We start from the raw sequence: 8,112 nt of genomic DNA, 5'->3' as shown, positions 1-8,112 counted from the left end.
GCGGACGCATACCGAACTGAGGTCTGTTAAGAAATTGTAATTATTTGTTAATTATTACTTGAAAATAGAGTTCATTATTATTATAAACGTGAGTGAATAATTATTTGAAACTGTAATTCCTCTCTCAGTAAGCATTATCTGTGTTAATTGTTTCTTTTCGCTGCAAGGAGCGCAGCCATTGATGGTAGCGATTTGTATCGCGTTTTTTGTCGGTGTTTTCATTATAAACAAATCAAATGTTTGCTTGATGAGGTCTAAATAGTGCACAATATGAAAGTATAGTTTATAGAATTTAATAATCATTTAAAATACTTACTTATGTGGTCTAACAATAGAAAGTCTCTATCAATTGTCTGCCGCCATCTTAACAATTAACTCAGCAGCAAATTCAAATTACGAAACTCTGCAGACATAAATGCCGAACGTAATACAAATGTGTAAAAATAAATGTGCACCGGTGGTCCCGAACTCATTTTAAGGAAAATAATTCGAATCATATTGGTTCTTAAAAAACAGTGCTCATAGCACGAACGTTATAACAAAATTTTCCAGCTGGTGTATGGAGCCGAAATTAATTACGCACGAGTTGCGAAGAATATTGTTTCAGGTAAAATACGTCAGTGTTGTGCGCGGCTGATATTCAGTGGTTTTAATGATCATTTTGCTGAAGATAACTGCTTCCATTTTAATCAATAGTTGTATAGAATCTGTTGTATGAACTGTGATTTAGTGACACTTACACAACTTAGAGACAACACTTTAACACGACGTTAACTTGGAGTTCTTTAGCAACTTGACCAAATCTTTAGCCGGGAGAAAATTTATTTAGTAATTACTCAATGTAATAAAATAATATTATAATTTCCATTTACAAATTAGTTAAATACCAAACCACTGAATAACACAGCGAACGCCACACTGGCGCCCAACGTGGGGCCACCAATACACATTTATTCATTTTAATAATTGAAAAAAAATGGCTCTGAGCACTATGGGACTCAACTGCTGAGGTCATTAGTCCCCTAGAACTTAGAACTAGTTAAACCTAACTAACCTAAGGACATCACAAACATCCATGCCCGAGGCAGGATTCGAACCCGCGACCGTAGCGGTCTTGCGGTTCCAGACTGCAGCGCCTTTAACCGCACGGCCACTTCGGCCGGCTTAATAATTGAAACTGTGATCTATTACAGGTAAGGGGTACAAAAACAAACTATTAATCATTGTTTATTTATTTGTTTCATGAGCATTGACATTTTCCTATCGAACTGCTGTACGAATCTGTATCTGCACTGGTGCCAGACACACGAGTAACTGCACAAAGCAGTGCAGTCCACAAGTATCATTCATTACAGGAAGGATCAGATGTGCATGTTCACAATTTTTACAGCAGCACACCGACAACATTAACTGCGTTTGCAATTTAAAATTAAAATTAGTACCTCCAGCCATAAGTAGTAATAATTGAATATTTAGGCTGCGAGAATAATATTTTTGAGTGTTATTTGTGTATATGTGTTAGTTATAAGATCATTTTGTGTCAACTGGTGCTTGTCAGTGATTTATATATTTGTTGTGCTTTATTGGTGATAGAATGGTTAAACCAAAGAAAAATAAACCGAGTGAGCATACTGATGCAGAGATGACATCAGAGTCTCAGGTAGAACAATCTACCCATATTTCTGTCGAATTATTAGAAAATTTAATTATGAATGATAATTTAGAAACTGATGTCTCGAGTGATAGTAAAACCGAGGAGTTGCCAAAACAAACTGACACTCCTGCATTCAACCAGTTAAGAATTAATGACAATATTTCTTCTGGGCAAGGGGCAGAAGTTAGCAATGCTCAAGCTATGTCCATACAGGATACGCTAACAGCATTATTTGAAAAGTTTACTGTTAAAGAGCAGGAGCGTGAAAAACAACGTGAGCTTAAAGATCATGAGCGTGATAAACAACGCGAGCTTAAAGAGTAGGAGCGTGAAAGGCAACGTCAGCAGGAAAAGGAAAAACGTAGACAAGAAAAGCTTATAGAAAAACAGCAACAGGAGCCCAGGGACCAAGAAAAGGAAAAGAAATTTATGGAAAATATAAACAATATTTTTCTGGAAAGAGATAAAGAAATTGTCCGTAGGATAAATCAAGTGTTGGTCGATCGTGATAATGCTATTACTACCCATTTCAAGCAGGAGATCGATGCAGTAAAAACCACTATTGAAACGTTAACAAACATTCCAGTTCAGGTCAATAGTCTTCAAACTGATGTAGATAGACTAGAGAACCAATTCAAAGCCTTGGCTACCCCTGTGGAAACAATGCAGGAGGACATTCCCTCGGAAATCCGAAAGCAAGTCCGAACAGATGTAGCCAGGGTGCTGAGCTCTGTAAATCAAAACTTTGAAAATCTGACAGAATGCAGGAACGACAACACTGGTACTGACAGGGAAAAGATCGCAGAAAGATCGGCGATTATTAATGTACCACAAGGAAGACCAAATTTTCGTAATCAACCGATATTACCAGGGCAATATGTGACACCAAGGAACAATAATAGTGGCATAGAATGTACTTGTAATAAAGCAACCACACCACCTGCGAATGATAACATTTCCATGCACTTAACTACTTTGATGCATTAAGAAAGCCTGATTAAGCAAAGACAGTTTCAAATATTTAACGAAGAAAGCAAGAAAAACATACATCCAGTAGTTTTCATTCGAAACATCAAAAGTGTTCTTCCAAAATCATGGTCGGAAGAACATAAAATACACTTTTTGGTCACATATTTCTGGTGATGCGTCGCTCTGGGCATTAAATGCAGCAGAAACTTGCAAGACTTTCCACGACTTCGAGAAGGCGTTCCTTGATCAATTGTGGTCACCGTCTACTCAAGAGCGACTCCGTAAAATTGTTTACAATGCAGAAATGTACAATGCGAAGTCAGGTTCCTTAAGAAAGTAATTTGAAAAATATGTTAACATGACCCGGTACTGGGATGAGCCAGTAACCACCAGAGACGTATCGCAAGTGTTAAAAACTAGATTACTCATACATTTTAGAGAAAAATTATTTCATGTTACAGACACCGATCTGAAAGAATTTCTGTCTGTAATTGATTCTCTGGATCTAGAGCAAGAAGACGCCAGAAGAAAATCTGACGTGATCAGCAATAATAATAGTCCAGATAGAAAAACTTCATGGAATGGAAATAATGGAGATAGGAGCGAAGGTAGTCCAAAGAAAAATAAAAGTAAAGCTTATAGTAACGGAAAATACAATAATAATAATAGTAGTAGGAATCCCTACAACCAAAATTTTGGTTATCCTTAATAATAATAACAGTAATTATCAAAAGGCCGAAGAACACCAACAACCGAATGGTAATCAGAGGCCGTACCACAATGAAAACTCATTCAATAACAATAGCAACCGAAAGAGACGAAATGACAACAGGTCAGACAGTCCATATAAAGACAAGCCTAAAAATATGCGGGGTGACAGTGAATATTGGCGACAGCCAGGGCCAAGTCATTGGCAGCCGCAGCAAAATTTTAACAATTCAGGTCAGTCAATAAATTATCTACAGGCTATACCTATATCAAGCAATCAATATCCACCGTGGTGGGATCCAAGCAGGCCTCCTCCGACTGAAAACCCACAAAATGTTAGAGTAGTGGTGGTACCTTCGGAAACAAAAAATACACTCAGAAGCCAACAAACTAATTTCGGTCCCTGTATGCCTTCGCCAGGTGACCGAGGCCAACAATGAAGGCAATAGGTCCACAGAACAAAAAATAAACGTGATACGGTATCAGGATGGCCACAGGATCGAAGATGAGCTATGTCAGGAATCTGCTGTCTCTGTTAAGCCACAAAGGGAAAATATCCAAGCAAGTGTCACCGGAGTTGTAAATGGTGTAGCAACTATTATTCTGCTTGACACAGGTGCGAATGTATCAGTTATGAACACGCAGTTTTTCAAGAAGGTATCGGAGATAAGGAGATTGCCGATTTTGCCGGTTGCAATTTGTAAGGTTATAGGGGCATTGGGAAAAAAGGCACAGAGTATAAAATACTGGACACAGGTGGAAGTTTCCTTGGGAAATTATCGCTTATTATGCACGTTCCTACTAATGGATAACTTGTCAGTACCGGTGGTTCTGGGTCTTGAGTTCCTTCGGGAAAGAGAAGCAGTAATTGATCTCGCCCGTGGGACATGTGCACTTAAGTACCAACAGCGGCCCATAGCATTAATGCTGAATCGAGAGATCGGTGCGAACCTTCCGCTGATGAGAAAAATGAATCTTTCTGTCAGCAAACAGAAGTTGTTAGTGTTGGATCATAAGCACCCACAGATGTGTCACAAAAATCGAAATAACGATGCACCCAGCAACGTGAGTGACATCGTCACAACAATAGAAGAGAAAGTACAGGGGGCAAATTGCATTAATGCTTCAGAGGCTAGACAATTAACAGAATTATTATCCGGATACCTGGAAGTATTCATTGAACGCCCTGGAATCATAAAAGATTACCAGTATAATATGAAAGCATATCCGCTCAAGACCTATTGCAGAGCATCTTACTCGGTCCTCTGGACGAAGAAAAACGAAGTGCATATACAATGGAACAATCAGAAGTGCAAGTGCACTATCCCATAACTGTTAATATAATGTTTATGGTAAAATAATTAGCAGTAATAAATTGATAATTTTATGTATGTATTAGTTTATAAGCTTTTATGTGAAGTATTACACTGTAATGTTCTTGAATTATTTGAACAAGGAGTAGAGAATCCCCATAATAAATAACTTGATAAACACTTGAGTGTAATTGCATTAAATGTGAGGAATTTTACCTTTCTATACGTAGGATGTAAATGATTAAAATGCTTAAGTAATATATTTGTTCGTGTGTAAGAATGGATATAACAAAAATGTTTTCACAAATTGAGTCATGTAGTCCCACACACGTAGCGAGTGTTGGTGGCGTGTGAGGTGTGTGACTGAGAAAAAAATAAAAATAAAAATAAAATAAACTGCTTTCACCACTAGTGAAGCGAAGTCTGAATGTGTACTGATTTACGTACACGGTTTCATTACAAAGTCATTTAAAATGCTCTTATGAGCAACATTCCTGTTAGATAAACCGAACATGGACATCTGTCCCAAAAACATGGTAAATAACAATCCCAATAACAAAATAAAAAATAGAAATATATAAATATATGCATTTGTAATAAAAATGGAAATGTACTGTTATCTGGACAGTTCAGTAATGATCTCATGGTCAAGATAATGCAGCACATTCTGGAAGTTTTATATTGTCTCACGTTTATGTGACAGTGTAAAATTTTAAATTTTGTTATTCAGTCATGGTAATATGATCTTGTATGCAAGTGTACTTGAAAAGTGTCATTTGCATATAGATTGTCTGTAAAGTACTGTGGAAAACTACTGACAGCAATCAGAACAGTGAAACGTGTCTCGCAGGAACTTGTGGACGCGTGATGAACTGTGATTTATATTGTGAATAATGATGAACAGTGATAAAAACTGTGATCACGTAACCATATGAACGCTCTTGGAGTGTTAAAGTTAGCAGCAACACTATGAACGTTGAGTACTGTTGACTGTATTAACCATTAATTGAACTGATGACCTTTAGTGGTTTGATATGAAGCGTCTCCGCGTGCCAAATTTAATGTGACAGCTTGTACAGCCATCCGCGCGGCAAAACAATAATGCAACGTTGGCTACGCAGCGCGTCGCGAAAATATTTACATTTCGCTTAAGTAAACGAAGCACACTACGGACGCTTGTATGATTAACGGTGCAGTGTTCAAAATGTGCATATTGTGATGAACTTGCATGTGAATCACTACATTGTGTTGAACAGTGTCAAAATACAGAACATACTCCAAAGACAGTGTAATTCCATCCGTGTGAATGGAAGTGATGAAGCTTTTCCACAGGATGAGAATAGTAATTATCTAGTCACTGATGCTTATATTTTGACATTTCATGCACCCGTCTTAAACTGAGGGAGGTGGGAAAGGAGAAGCAAGACCTGCTGCAGCGCGACTTCTAGCCAGCAGCAGATCCAAACCACGATGCAGCTGACGGCAACCGACGCCCCACCGGCTCGGCCGTGGGCGGTCCAGCAGCAGCCACTACCTGTCTGCGGTCCAACGGCTCGACACGGGGGCGGTCTTACGACGTCAGCAGCAAACTCTTATGACATTCGATAAATGAGTGACTTTGGAAATTTTATGATACCCCACCATGAGAGAACATTCATTATCTCAGATGCTTACAACACAGTCATAAATTTGCATTTTCCAGCATATTTCATTACATTTATGTCAAGCCTGACTGTTAAAAGCAGGTGTCTGTATTTTCTTGAAGCCCCTTGGATGGTTTTATTCCCGGTTTTCCGAGTACAGTGAGCCCAAATGGGGGGGGGGGGGGGGGGAGGGGATAAGTTAATCCGGGAAGTATCCGCAGCAATTTCCGAGATAATAAAGTCACTGAAGTCATTTAAAGTACTCGATTCAACTATAATTTTATCATGTCTAAAACAACATTGAAACTAAACATTTGCATCTTGAGAGTAGCAAATCTACGTGGATTATGTGGACTGATAAAGAAAAAATATACAATAGATAAACTAGTTTTCTTTCTCAGCCCAAGGGGCATTGTAACACCCACGTGATAAATTTTTGGCTACAGTGCGACGAGAGGAAATTATGCCTCTAACAGTTATAAACATTATGTATTCGACGTATGAGGGGACAGTGAAAACTTATAAATATTAATTATTTATATAATATTCTATGATGTAGTTGGACATGTCGATGTGTATCATACAAAGACAATGATTCCAGAATGAGATTTTCACTCTGCAGCGGAGTGTGCGCTGATATGAAACTTCCTGGCAGATTAAAACTGTGTGCCCGACCGAGACTCGAACTCGGGACCTTTGCCTTTCGCGGGCAAGTTCTCTACCAACTGAGCTACCGAAGCACGACTCACGCCCGGTACTCACAGCTTTACTTCTGCCAGTACCTCGTCTCCTACCTTCCAAACTTTACAGAAGCTCTTCTGCGAACCTTGCAGAACTAGCACTCCTGAAAGAAAGGATACTGCGGAGACATGGCTTAGCCGCAGCCTGGGGGACGTTTCCAGAATGAGATTTTCACTCTGCAGCGGAGTGTGCGCTGATATGAAACTTCCTGGCAGATTAAAACTGTGTGCAAAGTTCGCAGAAGAGCTTCTGTAAAGTTTGGAAGGTAGGAGACGAGGTACTGGCAGAAGTAAAGCTGTGAGTACCGGCCGTGAGTCGTGCTTCGGTAGCTCAGTTGGTAGAGCACTTGCCCGCGAAAGGCAAAGGTCCCGAGTTCGAGTCTCGGTCGGGCACACAGTTTTAATCTGCCAGGAAGTTTCAAAGACAATGATAATTGTAAACTCCTTTAATGATCTGCGTTTGTCTTCCTTTTTTTTATCTTTTGTTGGTTGGCTTTTGTAGATTGCGGACGCATACCGAACTGAGGTCTGTTAAGAAATTGTAATTATTTGTTAATTATTACTTGAAAATAGAGTTCATTATTATTACAAACGTGAGTGAATAATTATTTGTAACTGTAATTCCTCTCCCAGTAAGCATTATCTGTGTTAATCGTTTCTTTCTGCTGCAAGGAGCGCAGCCATTGATGATAGCGATTTGTATCGCGTTTTTGTCTGTGTTTTCATTAGAAAAAAATCAAATGTATGCTTGATGAGGTCTAAATAGTGCACAATATGAAAGTATAGTTTATAGAATTTAATAATCATTTAAAATACTTACCTATGTGGTCTAACAATAGAAAGTCTCTATCAATTGTCTGCCGCCATCTTAACAATTAACTCAGCAGCAAATTCAAATTACGAAACTCTGCAGACATAAATGCCGAACGTAATACAAATGTGTAAAAATAAATGTGCACCGGTGGTCCCGAACTCATTTTAAGGAAAATAATTCGAATCATATTGGTTCTTAAAAAACAGTGCTCATAGCACGAACGTTATAACAAAATTTTCCAGCTGGTGTATGGAGCCGAAATTAATTACGC

Source organism: Schistocerca americana, chromosome 8, assembly GCF_021461395.2.
Source record: "Schistocerca americana isolate TAMUIC-IGC-003095 chromosome 8, iqSchAmer2.1, whole genome shotgun sequence".
Taxonomy (NCBI): Eukaryota; Metazoa; Arthropoda; class Insecta; order Orthoptera; family Acrididae; genus Schistocerca; species Schistocerca americana.
The sequence above is the reverse complement of the archived record's forward strand: the minus strand, read 5'-3'. Positions refer to the sequence as shown.